We start from the raw sequence: 23,430 nt of genomic DNA, 5'->3' as shown, positions 1-23,430 counted from the left end.
GATAGCTTACTATTTATTAGTTAAGTATGTATTATTCAATAAATAGACTACTTTGTATGCATTGTTCAATAGGCAGACTACATCTCAATGGGAAATGTGGAGAACAAACACAACATTATTATTAGGGGCAGATAGTAGACGGGGTGATTGTGAAGACTTTGACGGGGCCTAGTGACATGGTGATATGACATCATGCTTGTCTCAGTGTCTGCAAAACAAAAGAGCTGGTCATTGTCTATAGGAAGGTGGTGCACATGATCTTGTTTACATCAAAGGTGTTGAGGTCAAAAGGATTGAAAGCTTCAAGTTCCTAGGAGTAAACATTACGAATATGAATCCTGGCCCAACCACAAGAGAGTTCACTAACACCTCTGCTTCCTCAGAGGCTAAAGAAATTTCACATGTCCCTTTTGATCTTCACCAACTTTTCTAGAAACACCATAGAAAACACCCTATCTAGATGTGTCATGGCTTGGTATCAGCGCCGGATTAAGCTAGTGCGGGGCCTGTAGCATATGTTATAAAGGGGCCCTAAATTTTAAAAAATGCACATAAGTATTAAAACATAAATTATTTACTTGCATAAAGTAATTCAATTTTTTCATTTGCTATACAGCCAGATAATACGACAAATGTCTGACACTTCAGTAATAGTATTACTCACATGTAGGTAGCAATTTCAAATGTCAAAAGTAACAAAACTACAATTTAAAAGTTAGATTTTCTAGATTTAGCATGAGCAAATTTGTTGATGATACTGGAAATGTCTATTTCACGCAGAAGTTCATGTTTAATGCTCATTAGAGTGAGATTGTTCAATCTGTTTTGACCCATGGTGCTCCTCAGTTCATTTTTAATCCTTTTCAGTTTTGAAAATGAGCATTCTCCACTGCAGTTGGTAACCATGAGTGACAAATAGATGTGCAAGGCAGTTTCTACATTTAGAAAACATGACTCCAAAGAATTGTCAGTTATCAAACGGTACAACTGTAACTCTACAAGGTCTTGTTTGGCGCCAATATGAGAAGCAAGATCAGTTTTCAACAGTTCAGTAAACTGCACAAATTCTTCATCAAGACTTTCTTCCAGATCCTCCGGATATGATTTAATAAGATTTGATGACCTCTTTATGATCTCTTCAGGTGTAAGTGACTGTAACTGATGAAGGAATCCAAAAATACCATTCACCTTTAGATAAGCTTTCTGCCTTTTTGACAGGGCAGAAAGCAAGCTGTCAATAATGGCAAGAAATGTTCGGCTTTTAAACTTCCGAGAAGGCGTTTGAGATTCAACAAGTGGATCAAGAGTGCCGGAACCACTGAAATTATCATACGTGCGATTTTGCTTGTGTTTTCTTCGAGTTTGCTGTTGATAATCTTCACACTTAGTCAGATCCTTGGCTTTTTGCTCAATGTCTGAAAAAGTAGACCGCATAGCATGAATATATCCATGCAAGGGTTCATAGAGCGCAGAAGCTGTGTTCAAGTCTTGGCCAGAAGATTGCAAAGAAGCACTGGTCATTTGAAAAAGCTGTAATACTTGATCCCATAATATGACCATTATTCCTGTTTCCAACTTCATCATGGTTGAAAGTAGTCCACGAGCATGTTGTCGACACTCTGCCTTCTGATCATTGTTATTGAAATGTCATCCAAGTCTTGTTTTATTGCAGAAAAGCCGTGTAAAAGTGCTTTTGTTGCATCTGCACGAGCTGACCACCTGGTATCTGACATTCTTTTCACAATGGGCAAATGAGCACCACCATCAGATAATGCAGCAGAGAGGAGATCCCACCGATAAGTAGAAGCAGAAAAAAAATATGTACAGGCTTTCTACAAATTGAAAAAAAATTAATGCTTCTTGACAACATTCAGCAACACATTTTCCAACCAAATTTAGTGAATGTGCAAAACATGGAATGTAATCCACAAACTCATTCGCTCTTTAAGCCACTATACTTGCCACTCATGTTGCTGGCATTGTCATAACCTTGACGACGGCGGTCTTTTATATCAATGTCATTTTCCTTTTAAAAAGTCCAAGTAAACTTTGAGCAAGTTGTTCAGCACTATGACCTTCCATATCCAAAAACTTCACAAATCTTTCAACTGGTCCAGATGGCAAAACATAGTGCACAGTCGAAGTCAGCTGGTCTGCATTAGATATATCTGGAGCAGAATCCAATGAAACAGAATAATACTTGTATTTCTTCACTTCACCAATAATGTGATCCAGTGTGCTGGATCCAATCAGATTGATGAATTTCTCACATGTTGTTTTAGATAGGTATGATTTATGTCCCCTTCCTTGGTTTGCATGAGCATTTATACCACGACACAACAAGGACCAACACACGCCTGCACACACATACTGTACCATGCAGCATGCAGCTCCCCCGACATGAAAACAACAGCGTTGCCAGATTGTCGTTGTTGTGTGGATGAAATCACAGAGCGTTGTATTACCGGTAGGTACAAGGCAATTTCCTTATTCAACAAAACAAGGTTACAGTAGGCAGTGACCCCTGGCAGAACAGGTCTAACCGCCTTGTGATTGAGCCCCGATATTTATTTGCTAAACACAAAGGACAGTTCATAGTTACAAGTATAGACAATTCTTTGAAGACTTCACATCTTTTGATTAAATTCATTCTACCGGCACCAGTATGCCTAAACCGGCATTCATGGCCTTTAGGAATGCAAGTTAAAATCCATAATACATTATTTGGTATGTTACGTGCTAACATAGAGGACAATTCATATTCAAGAAGCATAGATATGGTGTCTTCGCAACTATCTGTAAATTTAGCATTCTTGTCTCAGAGGCGCCAGAGATGCATTGTTACAAATGAAACTGGGTCCACAGCTTTTAGGAAATGCATTGTTATGAACTCAATCCACAGTACTTTGTCAAAGAACAGAAGACTGATGGCTGAAGTCATTTATTATTTAAGTGTAAATGAATCATCTACACAAAACTCACTCCGACAGTCGTGAGAATACGATTTCACCAGACTGCAGCTTGCAAGCATTTGGTGCGGGCGGGGCTACTAGCATATGCTACTTTTGCTACTAGGTTGATCCGGCCCTGCTTGGTATCACAGCTGCTCTGCACAAAACCACACAAACTGTAGAGTGCTGTGGACACAGCTCAACCTATCACAGAAATCAGCTTCCCTCCATGGACTCTGTCTAATCCTCCCAAAGTTCAAAGTAAATTTATTATCAAGGTACATACGTTGTATGTTACTACTCACTACCTTGAGATTCATTTTCTTTCAGGCATTTACAGGAAAAATAAAATACAACATAATCTAAGCAAAACCATATATAAACAAAGACTGACAAACAAACATTGCAAAAGAAGACAAACTGTGCACATAAAATAATAATAATACAGAGAACAGGAGTTATAAAGTGAGTCTGTAGGTTGGAGAATCAGTTCAGAGTTGTGGTGAATGAAAAACACAAAATAATCTGCAGATGCTGGGGTCAAAGCAACACTCACAACACGCTGGAGGAACTCAGCAGGTCGGGCAGCACCCATGGAAACGATGGGTCGACGTTTCGGGCCAGAACCCTTCATCAGGACTGTAGAGGGAAGGGGCAGAGGCCCTATAAAGAAGGTGGGAAGAGGGTGGGAAGGAGAAGGCTGGTAGGTTCCTGGTGAAAAACCAGTAAAGGGAAAGATAAAGGGGTGGGGGAGGGGAGGCACAGTGGTGATAGGCAGGAAAGGTGAAGAAGGAATAAGGGAAAACACAATGGGTAGTAGAAGGAGGCGGAACCAAGAGGGAGGTGATAGGCAGCTGGGGGAGGGGGTAGAGTGAAATAGGGATACCAAGGGGCTGGAGACTACCTAGACTGTATATGAGGTGTTGCTCCTCCAAGCTGAGTTTAGCCTCATCATGGCAGTAGAGGTGGCAGTGGTGAATGAAGTTATCCACACTGGTTCAGGAGCCTGATGGCTAGAACATAGAACAGTGCAAGAGAGAAACAGGCTCTTCAGCTCATAATATTGTGCTGAACAAATTAAATTAGTAATCAAATGGCTAACTAAACTAATCTCTTCTGCTTACACAATATCCATATCCTTCCATTTAACTCACATTCACATGCCTATATAAACATCTCTTAAATATCCCTAATGTATCTGCTTCTACCACAACCCTGGCCAGTGCATTCCAGGCACCCACTACTCTGTAAAACACCTTGTCCCTCACATCTCCTTTTAAATTACTCCCTCTCACCTTAAATGCATGCCCTTTGGTATTAGATATTTCAATCCTTGTTAAAAGTATTGTCTTTCTACTCTATCTAGTGTGCCTGTCCTAACCTTATAAACCTCTATCAGATCTCCCCTCAGCCTCCAACATTCCAGGGAAAACAACCCAAGTTTGTCCAGCTCTTGTTATATTACGTCCTCTAATCCAGCTAACATCCTGGTACGGATGCTGCCCGACCTGCTAAGTTCCTCCAGCGTGTTGTGAGTGTTGCTTTGACCCCAGCATCTGCAGATTATTTTGTGTTAACATCCTGGTAAACCTCTTCCGTACCCTCTTCAAAGCTTCAACATCCTTCCTGCAATGGGGAACCAGAACTGTATGCAATACCGCGCTGCAGCCTAAAAAAAGTTTTATGAAGCTGCAAAATAATTTGCTGACTTTTGAACTCAGTGTCTTGACTAATAAAGGCAACCATCCTATCAACCTGTGTACTCTTTGCCAGTCTTCTACGCTATCCACAACACCACCAATCTTTGTATCATCTGCAAATTTACAATCCGACACATCTACATTTTAGTCTAGCTCATTTATATACATCACAGACAGCTGTTTGCATCACAGCCTGGTATGGAAACATTAATGCCCTTGAATGGAAAAGCCTACAAAAAGTATTGGACACGACCCAGTCCATCACTGAGCACATCTATACAGAGTGAAGTCGCAGGAAAGCCACATCCAAGAAATAAGTCCCTTTGACCACTATTCTCTGTCTTCTGTGGGCAAGCCAGTTCTGAATCCAAACAGCCAATACAGCAATTCACATGGAACAGCCAATTCACCATGGAGCCCATACATTTTAATTTTTCAAATGAGCCTCCCATAAGGGACCTTGTCAAATGTATTACTAAAGTCCATGTAGACAACATCCACAGCTCCACTTTCTTCAATCAGCCGCAAGTTATTAAGACATGACTTGCTCCACACTAAGCCATGCTGGCTCTCCCTAATTAGGCTATGATTTTCTAAATTCTCAGAAATCCTGTCCCTAAGAATTCTCTCCAGTAACTTCCCTACCACTGATATGAGTCTCACAGTCCGTAGATTCCAACATTATCCATGGCTCCCTTCTTGAATAATGAAACAGCATTAGCTACTCACCTGGACCTTGCCTGTGGCAAGAGAGGATACAAAGATATTGGTCAAGGTCCCAGGAATCTCTTCTTTTGCCTCTCTCAATAACCTAGGTATATCCCACCAGGCCTTGGGGAAATTCGCTTGTTCCTGAACCTGATGGTATGGGACTCCTGTACCTCCTGTCTGATGGTGGTAGCAAGAAAGGAACATGGCCTGGATAGTGGGGGGTTTTCATGACGGATGCTGCTTCCTTATGGCCATGCTCCATGTCAATATACTCAATGGTGGGAAGGCCTTTGCCTGTAATGGTGTGGGCTGTATCCACCACTTTCTGTAGGCTATTCATTCCTGGACATTGCTGGTTCCATACTAGGCCGTGATGCAACCTGTTAGCACACACTCCACTGTGTACCAATAGGAATTTATCGAAGTTTTTGGTGACATGCCAAATCAATGCACACTTATAAGAAAGTAGAAGCATTGTTGTGCCTTCTTTACATTGACACTTACATGCTGATACCAGGACAAACCCTTTGATATGATAATGTTAAGGAATTTAAAGCTACTGACTCTCTTCACCTCTGATCCTCTAATGCAGACTGGCTCACGGACCTCTGGCTTCCTCCTCCTGTAGTTGATAATCAGCTGTGTGGTTTTGCTGATGCTGAGGGAGAGGTTGTTGTTGTGACACCACTTAACCAGATTTTCAATCTCTCCACTCTATGCCGAGTCGAGACCATCTTTAATGTGGTCAACAACAGTGGTATTATCAGCGAACTTAAATATGGCATTGCCGCTGTACTTAGCCACACAATCATAGATACAAAGTGAGTAGAGCAGGGGGCTAAGACACAGCCTTGTGGTGCACCTATACTGATGGTGGATGTGGAGAAGGTGGTGTTGCCAGTGCAGAAATTGAAGATCCAGTTGCACAAAGTCCAAGTACTGGAGCTTACTGATGAGTTCTGAGGAGATGATAGTTCTGAATGCTGAGCTGTAGTCAAAGAAGAGCTACAGGACAATAGTTATTGAGGTAGGTTACCATGTTCTTCTTGGGCACCAGTATGATTGAAGCCTGCTTGAAGCAGGTGGATACCTCAGTCTGCCGAAGCAAGAAGTTATAGATATTCATAAACGTTCCAGCCAGTTGATTTTTCTTTTGAGTCTTCAGTACTCAGCCAGGTCAGGCATTTGGGCCAGCTGCTTTTTATGGATTCACCCTCCACATCGGCATCAGAGACTGAGATCATAGGGTTGCCAGGAGCTTGGCCATTCATGAAGTTGCCTCCATATTCTGTTGGTCAAAGCAATAAGCACTGAGCTCATCTGAGAGTGAAACTTTGTTATTATTTATGTTGCTTGGTTTGCTTTATAGGAAGTGATAGCATTAAAGCCCTTTCACATTTGTCAAGCATCCCTCTGTGATTCACATTCAGTCTGGAATTGCTGCTTTTCATGTGAGATGGCCTTCCGGAGGTCATAACCTGGCCTCTTGTACTTTCCAGATCATCAATTCTAAATGCCCTCAGCAGATCTCAAATCTCTTGCTTCATCCATGGCTTCTAGTTGGGGAAAACAGAATGATTTTGTGGGGACAAACTCATCCATGAGTTTCATTATAAAGCTTGGTGTCTCGCTGCTCGGTAAAGCAGCCAACGTTATCAGATACCCCACCCACATGGACATTCTCTCTTCTCCCCCCTCCCACCGGTAGAAAATGCAAATCTCTGAAAGCACATACCACCAGACTCAGAGACAGTTGCTATCCTGTTATTATAAGATTACAATATTATAGCCATTATTGAGACCATTGCACAAAGGGCTGGACTGGCAGCTCAGTATTCCGGGGTTCCATTGTTTTAGACGGCACAGAGCAAGAAAGATTAAAGAAGGAGGCATGGTGTTACTAATCAAGGAAAATGTCACAGCAGTGCACAGTCAGGATAGACTAGAGAACTCATCTAGTGAGGCGTCATGGGTGGAACTGAGCAATAAGAAAGGTATGACCACATTAATTGGGTATATTACAGACCACCCAACAGTCCAAATGATATAGAGAAACAAATCTGTAGAGATCACAGACTGTTTCAAGAAACATAATGTTGTTATAATAGGTGATTTTAACTTTTCACATATTGATTGAGACTCCCAAACTGTAAAAGGACTACATGGGATAAAGTTTGTCAAATGTATTCAGGAAGGTGTTCCTAATCAGTATATAGAAGTCCCAATGAGAGAGAGTGTGATAGAAAACATAGAAAATAGGTGAAGGAGTAGGCCATTCGGCCCTTCGAGCCTGCACCGCCATTCAGCATGATCATGGCTGATCATCCAACTCAGAACCCTGCACCAGCCTTCCCCCCCATACCCCCTGAACCCTTTAGCCACAAGGGCCATATCTAACTCCCTCTTAAATATAGCCGATGAACTGGCCTCAACTGCTTCCTGTGGCAGAGAATTCCACAGATTCACCACTCTCTGTGTGAAGAAGTTTTTTCTCATCTCGGTCCTAAAAGGCTTCCCCTTTATCCTCAAACTGTGAGCCCCTCATTCTGGACTTCCCCAACATCGGGAACAATCTTCCTCCATCTAGCCTGTTCAATCCCTTTAGGATTTTATATGTTTCAATAAGATCCTCCCTCAATCTTCTAAATTCCAACGAGTATAAGCCTAGTCGACCCAGTCTTTCATCATATGGAAGTCCTGCCATCCCAGGAATCAATCTGGTGAACCTTCTTTGTACTCCCTCTATGGCAAGGATGTCTTTCCTCAGATTAGGGGACCAAAACTGCACACAATACTCCAGGTGTGGTCTCACCAAGGCCTTGTACTACTGCAGTAGTACCTCCCTGCTCCTGTACTCGAATCCTCTTGCTATGAATGCCAGCATACCATTCGCCTTTTTCACCGCCTGCTGTACCTGCATGCCCACTTTCAATGACTGGTGTGTAATGACACCCAGGTCTCGTTGCACCTCCCCTTTTCCTATTCGGCCACCATTCAGATAATAATCTGTATTCCTGTTTTTGCCACCAAAGTGGATAACCTCACATTTATCCACATTAAATTGCATCTGCCATGAATTTGCCCACTCACCCAACCTATCCAAGTCAACCTGCATCCTCTTAGCATCCTCCTCACAGCTAACACTGCCACCCAGCTTCATGTCATCTGCAAACTTGGAGATGCCGCATTTAATTCCCTCATCCAAGTCATTAATATATATTGTAAACAACTGGGGTCCCAGCACTGAGCCTTGCGGTACCCCACTAATCACCGCCTGCCATTCTGAAAATGTCCCGTTTATTCCCACACTTTGCTTCCTGTCTGCCAACCAATTCTCTATCCACATCAATACCTTACCCCCAATACTGTGTGCTTTAAGTTTGCACACTAATCTCCTGTGTGGGACCTTGTCAAAAGCCTTTTGAAAATCCAAATATACCACATCCACTGGTTCTCCCCTATCCACTCTACTAGTTACATCCTCAAAAAATTCTATGAGATTCGTCAGACATGATTTTCCTTTCACAAATCCATGCTGACTTTGTCCGATGATTTCACCGCTTTCCAAATGTGCTGTTATCACATCTTTGATAACTGACTCTAGCATTTTCCCCACCACCGATGTCAGGCTTACCGGTCTATAATTCCCCGGTTTATCTCTCCCTCCTTTTTTAAAAAGTGGGGTTACATTAGCCACCCTCCAATCCTCAGGAACTAGTCCAGAATCTAAAGAGTTTTGAAAAACTATCACTAATGCATCCACTATTTCTTGGGCTACTTCCTTAAGCACTCTGGGATGCAGACCATCTGACCCTGGGGATTTATCTGCCTTTAATCCCTTCAATTTACCTAACACCACTTCCCTACTAACATGCATTTCCCTCAGTTCCTCCATCTCACTGGACCCTCTGTCCCCTACTATTTCTGGAAGATTATTTATGTCCTCCTTAGTGAAGACAGAACCAAAGTAGTTATTCAATTGGTCTGCCATGTCCTTGTTCCCCATAATCAATTCACCTGTTTCTGTCTGTAGGGGACCTACATTTGTCTTAACCAATCTTTTTCTTTTCACATATCTGTAAAAGCTTTTATAGTCAGTTTTTCTGTTCCCTGCCAGTTTTCTCTCATAAGCTTTTTTCCCCTTCCTAAGTAAGCCCTTTGTCCTCCTCTGCTGGACTCTGAATTTCTCCCAGTCCTCAGGTGAACAATTTTTCTTGCTAATTTGTATGCTTCCTCTTTGGAATTGATACTATCCCTAATTTCCCTTGTCAGCCACGGGTGCACTACCTTCCTTGATTTATTCTTTTGCCAAACTGGGATGAACAATTGTTGTAGTTCATCCATGAGATCTTTAATTGCTTGCCATTGCATATCCATTGTCAACCCTTTAAGTATCATTTGCCAGTCTATCTTAGCTAATTCACTTCTCATACCTTCAAAGTTACCCCTCTTTAAGTTCAGAACCTTTGTTTCTGAATTAACTATGTCACTCTCCATCTTAATAAAGAATTCCACCATATTATGGTCACTTTTACCCAAGGGGCCTCTCACGACAAGATTGCTAATTAACCCTTCCTCATTGCTCAATATCCAGTCTAGAATAGCCTGCTCTCTAGTTGGTTCCTCGACATGTTTGTTCAAAAAACCATCCCGTATACATTCCAAGAAATCCTCTTTCTCAGCACCCTTACCAATTTGGTTCACCCAATCTATATGTAGATTGAAGTCACCCATTATAACTGCTGTTCCTTTATTGCACATATTTCTAATTTCCTGTTTAATGCCATCCCCAACCTCACTACTACCGTTAGGTGGCCTGTACACAACTCCCACCAGTGTTTTCTGCCCCTTAGTGTTATGCAGCTCTACCCATATTGATTCCACATCCTCCCGGCTAATGTCCTTCCTTTCTATTGCGTTAATCTCCCCTCTAACCAGCAATGCTACCCCACCTCCTTTTCTTTCATGACTATCCCTCCTGAATATTGAATATCCCTGAATGTTGAGCTCCCATCCCTGGTCACCCTGGAGCCATGTCTCTGTGATCCCAACTATATCATATTCATTAATAACAATCTGCATTTTTAATTCATCCACCTTGTTACGAATGCTCCTTGCATTGACACACAAAGCCTTCAGGCTTGCTTTTACAACACTCTTAGCCCTTATACAATTATGTTGAAAAGTGGCCCTTTTTGATTTTTGCCCTGGATTTGCCAGCCTGCCACTTTTACTTTTCACCTTACTACTTTTTGCTTCTACCCTCATTTTACACCCTTCTGTCTCTCTGCACTTATTCCCATCCCCCTGTTGTGAACTAACCTCCTCTCTCCTAGTCTCTTTAATTTGATTCCCACCCCCCAACCATTCTAGTTTAAAGTCACCTCCATAGCCCTCACAAATCTCCCTGCCAGGATATTGGTCCCCCTAGGATTCAAGTGTAACCCATCCCTTTTGTACAGGTCATACCTGCGCCAAAAGAGGTCCCAATGATCCAAAAATTTGAATCCCTGCCCCCTGCTCCAATCCCTCAACCACGCATTTATCCTCCAGCTCATTGCATTCCTACTCTCACTGTTGCGTGGCACAGGCAATAATCCTGAGATTACTACCTTTGCGGTCCTTTTTCTCAACTCCCTTCCTAACTCCCTATATTCTCCTTTCAGGACCTCTTCCCTTTTCCTACCTATGTCATTGGTACCTATATGTACCACAACCTCTGGCTCCTCAGCCTCCCACTTCAGGATATCTTGGACGCAATCAGAAATATCCCGGACCCTGGCACTAGGGAGGCAAACTACCATACGGGTCTCTGGACTGCGTCCACAGAATCACCTATCTGACCCCCTTACTATCGAGTCCCCTATTACAACTGCCTTCCTCTTCCTTCCCCTACCCTTCTGAGCTACAGGGCCGGACTTTGTGCCAGAGGCACGGCCACTGTCGCTTCCCCCAGGTAGGCTGTCCCCCCCAACAGTACTCAAACAGGAGTACCTATTGTCAAGGGGCACAGCCACCGGGGTACTCTCTATTACCCGACTCTTCCCCTTCCCTCTCCTAACTGTGACCCACTTGTCTGCCTCCCATGGCCCCGGTGTGACCACCTGCCTGTAACTCCTCTCTATCAACTCCTCACTCTCCCTGACCAGACGAAGGTCATCGAGCTGCAGCTCCAGTTCCCTAACGCGGTCCCTTAGGAGCTGCATCTTGGCACACCTGGCGCAGATGTGGACGTCTGGGAGGCTTGGAGACCTCCCACATCCGGCACCGAGAACAACAAACTGCCCTCACACTCATACTGCCCCTCTCCTCAAATAACAACAAAAAATGAATACCAAACCTTCCTCGCCTCGCCCGTTTCCACCTAAGTCCATTGAGCCAAAGCCCTTAAGCCTTCACTCTGCTCCCGGCTCACTCCGCCACCCGCAAACTACGCTGCCCGCTGTATGAGGCGCTGTTCCTTTTAAATCTTCCGCGCTTCACTGCCCGACGTCACACGCCTGCACAGTCCCGCCTCTCTGAACGCCGATGGAAAAAAACCCGAAAAATTCAAAAATGGCTTCCTCCGCACTCCCGCTCCGATTCTCAGACTTCCTTCTTCAAATAGTTGATCTGCTATTAGGAAATGAATCAAGGTAGGAGATAGGAGTTTGTGTAGGTGATCACTTTGCATCCAGTGATCACAATATCATTAGTTTCAAAGTAAATATGCAAAAAGATTCTAAATTGGAGAAGGGCCAATTTTGATGGTATCAGAAAGGACCTGACAAGTGTGGACTGGGACAGTTTGCTTTCTGGCAAAGGTGCACTTGGTCAGTGAGAGCCTTCAGAGATGAAATTTTGAGAGTACAAAGCTTGTATGTGCCTGCCAGAATAAAAGGTAAAGACACCAGGTGTAGGGAACCTTGGTTTTCAAGAGATATTGAGGCCTGGTTCAGAAAAAAAAGTTGTATTGCAGGTATAGGCAGGTAGGAACAAATGAGGTGCTTATGGAGTATAAGAATTGCAAGAGAACACTTAAGAAAATCAGGAGGGCTAAAAGAAGGTATAAAGATGCCTTTGCAAGGTGAAGGAGAATCCTACAGATATGTTAAAAGCAAAAGGATTGCAAGGAACAAAATTGATCCTCTGGAAGATCAAAATGGCAATCCATACATTGAGCCAAAAGAGATGAGGGGTGGGATCTAAAATACATTTTTTGCATCTGTGTTTACTCAGGAGACGGACACAGAGTCAATAGAATTAAAGCAAAAAAATCAACTACATGGACTCTATACAGATTATAGAGGAGGATGTGTTTGCTGTCTTCAGGCAAATCAGGGTGGATAAATCCCCAGGACCTTGACAAGTACAGAAATTGCCGGGACCCTATCAGAGATATTTAAATCATCCTTAGCAACAGGTAAGGTGCCGGCAGATTGGAGGATAGCCAATGTTGTTTTGTTGTTTAAGAAAGCCTCTAAAAATAAACCAGGAAGTTACAGGCCAATGAGCCTGAATCGGTAGTGGGAAAGTTATTGGGAGATATTCTGAGGGACCAGATATATGAGTACTGACTAGACATAGAAACATAGAAACATAGAAACATAGAAAACCGACAGCACAATACAGGCCCCTCAGCCCACAAAGCTGTGCCAAACATGTCCTTACCTTGGAAATTACCTAGGGTTACCCATAGTCCTCTATTTTTCTAAGCTCCACGTACCTACCCAGGAGTCTCTTAAAAGACCCTATTGTATCCACCTCCACCACCATCGCCAGCAGCCCGTTCCACACATCCACCACTCTCTGCATAAAAAACTTACCCCTGATATCTCCTCTGTACCTACTTTCAAGCACCTTAAAACTGTGCTCTCTTGTGCTGGCCATTTCAGCCCTGGGACAAAGCCTCTGACTCTCCACATGATATGGACTGATTAACAATAGTCAGCATGGCTTTGTGCATGATAGATCACGTCTAACCAATCTTATAGAGTTTTTGAGGAAGTTACTGGGAAAATTGATGAAGACAAGGCAATGGATGTTGTCTACATGGACGTTAGCAAGGCATTTCACAAGGTCCCACATGAGAGCTTGGTGAAAAAGGTTCAGTCACTTGGCATTCAAGATGAGGTAATAAATTGGATTAGACATTGGCTTTATAGGAAAAGCCAGGAAGTGGTAGTAGATGGTTGCTTCACAGACTGGAGGCCTGTGACTAGCGGAGTGCATGGGGATTGGTGCTGAGTCCATAGTTGTTTGTCATCTATATCAGTGATCTAAATAATAATGTGGTTAACTGGACCAGCAAATTTGCTGATAACACCAAGATTGGAGGTGTAGTGGACAGCAAGGAAGAGTATCATAGTTTGCGACAGGATCTGGACCAGCTGGAAATATGGGCTGAGAAATGGCAGATGGAATTTAATGCAGACAAGTGTGAGGTGTTGTACTTTGGTAGGATCAATCAGGGTAGGTCTTACAGAGTGAATGGTAGGGCACTGAAGCGTGTGGTAGATCTAAAGGATCTGGGAATACAGGTCCATAATTCCTTGAAAATGATGTCACAGGTAAATGGGGTTGTAAAGAACGCTTTTAGCATATTGGCCTTCATACATCAAAGTACTGAATACAGGAGATGGGATGTTATTTTGAAGTTGTATAGGATATTGGTGAAGCCTAATTTGAAGTATTGTATGCAGTTTTGGTCACTTAACTTCAGGAAAGCTGTAAATAAGGTTGAAAGAGTCATCATCATTATCATCATCAGGTGCCACGCCCAGTTTGAGCTTTGACTGCCATGGCCCACACACTCCTGTTTCGGATTAAGTGGATCAATTCATGGGTATTCATTTCCAGTTCTCTGGCTGCTGTCTCCAACATCATTTGTCTTTGCCTTCCTCTTGCTTTCTTCCCTTCAATCTTTCCTATAATTACTGTATATTCTAACTCCTCTTTCCTAATCACATGTCCAATGAAGTTATGTTGCCTTTTCATGATCTTATAGATTATTTCTCTTTTTGTGCTTGCTCTGTTCATGACATCCTCGTTAGATATTCGTTTTGTCCATGATATTCTTTGCATCCTCCTCAAAAACCACATCTCTGCTGCTTCAATTCATTTCCTCATGTTACTAGATATTGTCCAACATTCTGAGCCATATAACATAACTGGATAAACGTACTCAAAGTACTCTAAGGCAGGTTGTCATGCCTAATTTAGTGTTGGTCAGTATATTCTTCATTCTCGTAAAGGTGTCTTTTGCCATCCCTATTCTTCTTCTGATGTCCATGTCGCACCTGCCATCTGATGTCACCCAGCTTCCTAAGTAGCAAAAGTTCTCTACTTGTTTTATGTCTTCCCCATTTATTTTCAGCCTGCAGATAGGATTCTCCTTCTTTTTGGATATCACCATACATTCTGTCTTTTTGTAATTGATAGATAGACCCATTTTTGCACTTTCTTCAACAACTATATCAATTAAGTTTTGTAGTTCTTCCTCCGTACTTGCAATTAGCACAGTGTCATCTGCGTATCTGAAATTATTGATGTTTTCACCGCCAACTTTGATTCCAAGATGTCTCTTATTTTTTATAATATTGTTTCACTGTACACATTAATCAAATCAGGGGAGAAAACACACCCTTGTCTAATGTCTGTCTTGAAAGAGTACAGAGAAAATTTACAAGGAAGTTGCCGGGTCTGGAGGACCTGAGTTATGTGAAAAGATTGAATGGGTTAGGACTTTATTCCTTGGAATGTAAAAGATTGAGAGGAGATTTGATAGGGATATACAGGATTATGAGGGGTATAGATAGGGTAAATGCAAGCAGACATTTTCCACTGAGGTTAGGTGGGACTACAACTAGAGTTCATGGGTTAAGGGTGAAAGGTGAAAAGTTTAAGGGGTACATAAGGAGAAACTTCCTCACTTAGAGGGTCATGAGAAGATGGATCGAGCTGCCAGTGCAAGTTCAGCATGCGAGCATGATTTCAATATTTAAGGGAAGTTTGGATAGGCACACAGATGGTAGGGATATGGAGGGCTATGGTTAGGGTGCAGATCAATGGCAGCAGGCAGTTTAAATGGCTCGACATGGACTAGATGGCCTGAAGGGATTGTTTCTGTGCTATACTGTTCTCTGACTCTATCAACTAATATAAGATGCACTCTTGACTTGACAATCGACCTCATCACTGTCTTGCACCTTACCGTCTCCCTGCACTGCACCTTCTCTGTAACTGTAATACCTCATTCTGCTGCTGTTTTCCCTTGTCATTAAGCACATTTAAAAGGGGGACTGTCACAAGAAAGCAACATCCATCAAAGACCCCAATCACTCAGGCCATGTTTGTTGCAATGAGCGAATGAAGCGAACCCAAGTGCAGGACACAGGCACGGAGATCGAGTTGGGATGCTTACGCAGACGTGAACGTTGGACAGCTAACAGGAGGAACTTTGACACGGAGCCTTGACATGGAGCTTTGACACGGAGCCTTGACATGGAGAGACGGGGTTTCATAGGTAAACCCTGAAACTGGAGCAAAACTTAGAACACATGGTTCTAAGCAGCTGGGAAACATTAATCACCACACAGGCAAAACCAGCGATCTGGCGACTAGTGGTTGTAACACCGGGGTTCTTATGCTGCGGGTCTTGATGGAAACCAGGTGTGCCATCATCAGAGAGAACTAGAAGCAAATGGGAAATTAACGGTCGGAACTGTGGCACAATCAAAGGAAATTAGGAGCAAAATAGGGAATTAGCGATCAGGACCGTGACAGTAACCCCAATGGGAGCCGATTGTCTCGATGGAAATCACAGATGAGGGAAGGCTCCAGGATGAAGGAGCAGGGAATTCAGGACCATTCCTCTGGGCCGTATCCTTCCCAATCGACCAGGTATTGGGGGGCTCTGCCTCAGCGCACATCCAGTATTCGCCAGACAGTGTACGCTGGGTGGTCGTCAGTGATCCGGGCGGGTGGAGGGGGTTCGGCAGGAGGGCACAAAGGGCTGACAGATACAGGTTTCAATTGGGAGACCTGGAATGTGGGATGAATGTGCATGGATCAGGCAGTTTGCGTCTGACCACCGAGGGATTGATGACACTCTCAATCTTGAATGGTCCCAGAAAGCGAGGGGTGAGTTTCTTGGGTTCGTTCTTGAGGGGGATGTCTTTTGATGAGAGCCAAATCTTCTGCCCCGGCAGATAATATGGTGCAGGAATTCGACGGCGATCAGCAATCCTCCAGTTGCAGTCAGCTGAGCAGAGCAGGACCGCGCGTGCATCCTTCCAGATCTTGCAGCACCGGCGGAGATGGGTCCGAACAGAAGGCACGACAATGTCATCTTCATGTGCGGGAAACAGAGGGGGTTGGTAACCAAGGGAGCATTGGAAGGGAGACATTCCGGTGGTGGTGTTGACCAGGGAGTTGTGGGCGTACTCGACCCAAACAAGATGGGTGCTCCAGAATGACAGGCTGTTGGTGGTTATGCAGCACAGTACTGCTTCCAAATCCTGGTTCGCTCATTCTGTTTGACCATTAGTTTGCAGATGGAAGCTGGAAGACAGGTTTACTGAGGCTCCAAGGGCTTGACAAAAGGGTCTTCAGACTTGAGAGATGAACTGGGGGCCCCGATCAGAAATAATGTCAGAGGGAATTCCATGAAGGAGCAAAATAGGGAATTAGACGTGATGAGCAAGGAGGTCGGCTGTCTTACTGGCTGTAGGGAGTTTGGGAAGGGCTAAGAAATGCACAGCTTTGGAGAAGCAGTCCACCACAGTGAGTACGGCAGTGTTCCCCTGTGAAGGGGGTAGTCCAGTAATGAAATCCAGAGCAATATGTGACCAAGGGTGGCTAGGTACAGGTAGGGGACAAAGCAATCCAGCAGGTGGTCGATGGGAGGCTTTCCCACGGGCACAAACAGAACAGGCAGAGATGAAAGAACGAGTATCAGCGTCCATGGGGGGCCACCAGAAATGTCTCTTCAGAAGGGACAGAGTTCGATCGATCCCAGGATGGCAGGCAAAACGAGAAATGTGCCCCCACTGGAGAACCTGAGACAGAATCAGGCACGAAGAGGCGATTGGAGGGTCCGTTGCCAGGGTCAGGTTGAGTCCGTTGGGCCTCTTGGACTATGGATTCGATCTCCCAGGTGAGGGCAGCCACCACACAGAGTGGTGGAAGGATGGTCTTGGGGTTGGGAAGGCCCTCCTCAGAGATGTATTGACAGGAGAGAGCATCGGGCTTCCCATTCTTGGAACCAGGACGATAGGTGAGGGTGAATCTGAAACGGCCAAAAAATAATGCCCAGCAGGCTTGGCGGGAATTCAGGCGTTTGGCAGTCTGGATATATACGAGGTTCTTGTGATCTATCCAGACGATACATGGATGTTCTGCTCCCTCCAGCCAGTGCCTCCACTCCTCCAAAGCAAGTTTGACGGCCAGTAACTCCTGGTTCCCTATGTCGTAGTTCCGTTCAGCGGGGGATAGCCGGCAAGAAAAGAAGGCACAGGGATGGAGCTTTTGGTCTGGGCCAGAGCGTTGGGAGAGGACCGATCCCACCCAGAGTCAGAGGCGTTGACTTCCACAATGAATTGGCGAGAGGGGTCAGGTTGGACCAGGATGGGAGTGGAGGTGAAACGCCTTTTCAGCTCTGAGAAGGCAGCGTCCGCTTCGGGGGTCCCAGTGAAAAGGGGTCATAGGCGAGGTGAGTCGAGTAAGGGGCACTGCCACCCAACTGTAATCCCTGATGAAGCGACAATAGAAGTTAGTAAACCCCAGAAATTGCTGGAGTTGCTTGAGTGTCATGGGTTTTGGCCACTCCGCCACTGCTCGGATCTTTTCAGGATCCGCCCTCACTCGCCCGCTCTCGATGATGTACCCTAAGAAACTGACAGAAGGGACATGAAACTCGCACTTCTCAACTTTAACGAATAGTTTGTTCTCCCAAAGCCTCTGTAGAACCTGACGGACATGGTGAGTGTGTTCCTGAAGATTGCAGGAGAAGATTAAGAAGTCGTCTAAATAAACAAAAATGAAATGGTTAATGAAGTCCCTAAGGACATCATTTATCAGAGCTTGGAAGACGGCGGGGGCATTGGTGAGACCAAATGGCATGACCACGTATTTGAAGTGACCAAAAGGGATGTTAAAAGCTGTTTTCCACTCATCTCCCTCCCTTATCCTGACCAGACGGTAGGCACTTCATAGGTCCAACTTAGAGAAAATTGTGGTTCCGTGAAGGGGTTCGAAAGCAGAGTTGATAAGGGGCAGTGGATACTTATTCTTTATGATGATGCTATTCAGGCCCCGGTAGTCAATGCAGGGACGCAGTGAGCCATCTTTCTTCCCCACAAAGAAGAAACCTGTGCCAACAGGGGAGGTTGAGGGTCATTTAGATAAGCCTCAGTTGCTTCCCTTTCTGGCAGGGACAGGTTGTACAGCTGACTGGTGGGTAGTGGAGCTCTGGGGAGCAGGTCAATTGCACAATCGTAAGGGTGGTGTGGAGGCAGGGAAAGAGCCCGTTGTTTACTAAACACTTCTCCCAAGTCATGTTATTCTGCTGGAACCTTGGATAAAACAGGAGTTTCAGAGGCAGACGAGGTCGCGGTGACTTTCATAGGGGAAAGGGTTGATTGTAGACAAGTGGAGTGACAGAACGGACTCCAGCTGGCTAACTTCCCGGTGGACCAATCGGGGATTATGGCGGCTTAACCAGGTGTACCCAAGGACTATAGGAGCTTGAGGAGAGGAAATTAAGTTCAATCTTATCTGCTCTCAATGGTTCCCAGAGAGAATAAGAGGGCTGGTGTGCAGTGTGTGACTCGGGCCAGAAGTCTGCCGTCCAGTGCCCGGGCTTCCAGAGGGGTACTCAACGGCTCCCGAGGAATTCTGGCCTGGGAAGCTATGTCTTCATCCAGAAGGCTTCCCTCAGTGCCAGAATCCACTAGAGCTGACAGAGCCAGGGACTGTTAGTTGTAATATAAAGTAGCTGGGATCTGCATCCAGGTTCGGGGGATGGAAGTGAATGTTGTCTGGCTCACCAGGGTCCCCTTTTCTACTGGTGAGCCCTCCCTTTTGGCCGACAGGTAGCACGGAAGTGGCCAGACTGGGCGCAATAGAGACTTTCCCCTGCTCTCAATCTCCGGAGTCGCTCTGTAGGAGAAAGACGGTTCCATCCCAGCTGCATGGGTTCCTCTCCCAGGGCGGTGTAAACGACCGGGCTGGGAGCTATTCTAGGAGCAGGAGGAGAAGAGAGGCTTGTGCTGGTGGGAGATGGTAATGAGTGCCGTGGAGTGGCCGAAGGTGGTGGACGACCAGGTCTTTCCCTATGGCGTTCTTGAAGACGACTGTCCAACCTGGTGGCCAGGGAGATCAAGGAATCCAGGCTGTCGGTGTCTTTACTTGCCGCCAATTCATCTTTCACCATGTCGCTGAGACCATTCTGAAATAGCCCTTGGAATGCCTCGTCGTTCCACCCCAAGTCCGGAACTCCACGGAATATTCGGCAACACTGCGTGAGCCCTGACAGAGAGTGAGTAAACGCTTAGCGGCATCTTTACCACAGATGAGGTGGTCAAAGATCTTTCTTATTTCCACGATAAAGGTGGGGAAAGAAGAGCAGATATCCAGTTGATTATCCCAGACAGGTGTAGCCCACGCTAGGGCACTTCCCCACAACAATCCCATGATGTAAGCCATCTTTGATTTATCTGTGGAGTACGTGGACGACTGCTGTTCGAACAGCAAGGAGCACTGCAGAAGGAAGGCCCAGCACTTCCCCAAATCCCCAGCGTAGTGTTCTGGTCCAGGTACGTGCGGCTCTCTTGGCGGGGATGTTGCTGACACATAGGGAGTTGCCACTACAGGCTGTCTGGGCTGGTTAGACAGAGTTCTAGGAGTGGATGGGGTAAAATGAGTGGATACACGGTCCACCTGATCACCGATCTTCGTTATGTTAGCGGACAGGAAACGGAGGTTCTCCATGACATCCCGGAGAAGTCAATCGTGCAGACCCAGTAGGGAGCCCTGGCTGGCAAGGGCCTGTTGCAGGGTATTTGTGTCCGCTGGGTCCATTCTGGCCAGATCATTCTGTTGCAATGAGCGAATGAAGTGAACCCAAGTGCAGGACACAGGCACAGAGACTGAGTTAGGGTGCTTACGCGGATGTGAACGTTGGACAGCAAACAGGAGGGATCTTGACACGGAGCCTTGACACAGAGAGATGGGGTTTCATAAGTAAACCCTGAAACTGGAGCAAAACTTGGAACACATGGTTTTAAGCGGCCAGGAAATGTTAATCACCACACAGGCAAAACCAACGATCTGGCGACTAGTGGTTGTAACACCGGGGTTCTTATGCTGCGGGTCTTGATGGAAACCAGGTGTGCCGTCATCAGAGAGAACTAGAAGCAAATGGGAAATTAACGGTCAGAACCATGGCACAATCAAAGGAAATTAGGAGCATGATAGGGAATTAACGATCGGGACCGTGACAATATTCTCTTCTCGCTACTATCATCTGGCAGGAGGTACAGAAGCCTTAGATCTCACACCACCACCCATCAGGATCCTGAAGCAGCGTGGATAACTTCACTCACCTCAATGCTAAAATAATTCCACAAATGATAGACTCACTTTCAAGAACTCTACAACTCATGTTTTCAGCCTAATCTATTTGTTTTTATTATTACTTGCACGATGTCTTTTGCACATTGATTGTTTATCAGTCTTTGTCATGTACAGTTTTTCATAAGTTCTATTGTATTTCTTCATTTACCTGTACATGTCTGCAAGAAAATGAATCTCAAGGTACTAAATATGCAGTTACATATACGTAATTTGTTAATAAATATATTTTGACTTTGTACTACCTCAGTGCACTAATATGAAGTATGGATGGTATGCAAAACAAAGTTTTTCACTATACCTCAGTACATGTGATAACAATAAATCAACTTACTAAATATTATTTAACAGCAAATGAAAAGATATTATGGATGAGAGAATGCTGTTCCAGCTGTCTCCCAAGGCCTACCTTCTCGAAACATAAGTCCATCCAAAACTCTGTTTGTGTCCGCATTTGCTCTGCTATGCTCAGCGGTGTCTGAATTTAAACATTTCCATCTTTGTGCTTAAGGTGGGCGCTGCAGTGGTGTATCAGGCAGTGTAACTGGTTCACAGTTCCTGTTGATCCAGTTCAATGCTGAACTCTGTGCTGTTTGTATGGAACAGGTGAATATCCCCCAGGTGCTCCAGTTTCCACCCACATCTCAAAAAGGTTCAAGTAGTTAAGTTAATTTGCCTCTACAAATTGGCCTTGGTTTAGGTGCATTGTTGCAGAATTGGGAGGGCTGTGTATTAATGGGAATGTGAGAGAGGATCAGATACAAAGAAATAAGTAAGGAAATGGTATTGATGGGGTTGCTCAGAGAGACAGCTGATAAATGACCTCATCCTATCCTGGAAGGGAATATCATGAATTGAAAGCGCCAAGTCTCCACCCTTCCTATCTAAGTAACTCCCCATGATCTTTGTGATCCTCTAACTGAAACCTTTTGTACAATACTCCAACACTGATAGCTGTGCATTTACCCATCTACAGCTTAAGCTGTGGAAGCTTTTTCTCAACCTCTCTACTTCCCTCCTTTAAAATGGTCCTTAAAATCCTCTTTTTAACCTATCTACCTGAATCAAATTATCAACTGATAGTTTCATTATAAATCCCCAAGTGGCTGCCTTGTCTCTCTGCCTCTGCAATGGAATTTTTCAGAACATTTTGATTTTTTATTTCAGATGTTAAGAGAGATTTGGTGTGAAAAATCCATGCTTTGCATTCCTGCTGGCTGGCTACATATACAAACTGTGATAAAAAAAACATAATTGGAACATTTATATGGTGATTCATTCTTTTATACAGTGATTTTCAAATTCAATAACTTGACTGGAAAGCCTTGGAGTATTAAAGCAATTCATTGGAGAAGAAAGCAAGTGATTGACTGGTCTCCTTTAATAAACCAGAATTTTTAACATAGCCAAAAGAGAGCAAGGGGAGCTTTCATAAGCCACTAATGGCATTTTTGTCAGCACCGAGTACCGCATCTAAAACCCTTGCTATCATCCTTTTCCTTCACATGTTCACAGCCCCTGAAAATTCCATACCATGGATTTTGACTTGCCCGTTGCCCCAGCAATCCAACCCTCCCCGCTCTTCCCATCACCACTATGTCCCCTTATCTATGAATCCTTCTTCCTTCAGAAATTTTAATCCTTCCAAAAGGTTCCCAGCTCACTCATAGAGAATAGCTTGGGAACAGCTCTGAAGGAGCTGTACCAGTCATAGACTTCCCAAAACTAATGAAACTCTCCTACATTGCTATTTCAAAGATTCAAGGCTGTGATTAAAATCTTGTAATATGGACACATATCTTTCATCCTCAAAGGTAGCACAGTTAATTTATAATTAGAAATGTAAGGGTACAAGAACATCATTTGTTGAAAATAACAACACATGTAGGCAGGGTTTGGTACACTTCCCTTCATCAGTCAGGGCATCAAGTGCAAGAGACAGGATATCATGATACAACTGTTCAAGACGTTGATAAGACCACACATGAAGTATGCAGTTCTGGTCACCCAGCTATAGGAAGGATGTCATTAATAAAGTGCAGGAAAGTTTTACAAGCATGTTAGCAGCACTGGAGGATTTGAGTTATAAGGACAGACTGGTTTGGCTGGTGTGTTTTTCCCTGGAGTATTGCAGGCTAAGGGTTGACATAATAGAAGTATATCAAGTCATAAGGAGCATAGGTAAGGTGGATTTTGCACAATCTTTTTCCCACAGTAGGGAAATCTAAAACTAAAGACCGTGGTTTTAAGATTAGAGAGGAAAGATTTGGAGAGAATCTGAAGGGCAACTTTTTCACATGGAGTGGAAGTGGTAAAGAAGGGTATAATTGCAATATTTAGACCAGTTTCTAAATAGGAAAGGTTGTGAAGGATATGGAAAAATGTAGGCAAGCGGTACTAGCTCAGGTAAGCAACTTGGTCAGCATGGATGAGTTGGAACAAAAGGCCTGTTTCCA

The 23,430-nt window shown here is 44.3% G+C and overlaps 1 protein-coding gene across 2 annotated transcripts in view; it reads left to right on the top strand.

Annotated features, from left to right (window-relative positions):
- The window catches only part of adgb (androglobin), a 219,591-nt gene that overhangs the window by 161,777 nt on the left and 34,384 nt on the right, over positions 1-23,430 (top strand). The gene's annotated exons all lie outside the window — the stretch shown is intronic.

This window comes from Mobula birostris, chromosome 8 (assembly GCF_030028105.1).
Source record: "Mobula birostris isolate sMobBir1 chromosome 8, sMobBir1.hap1, whole genome shotgun sequence".
Classification (NCBI taxonomy): Eukaryota; Metazoa; Chordata; class Chondrichthyes; order Myliobatiformes; family Myliobatidae; genus Mobula; species Mobula birostris.
The sequence above is the reverse complement of the archived record's forward strand: the minus strand, read 5'-3'. Positions and strand labels throughout refer to the sequence as shown.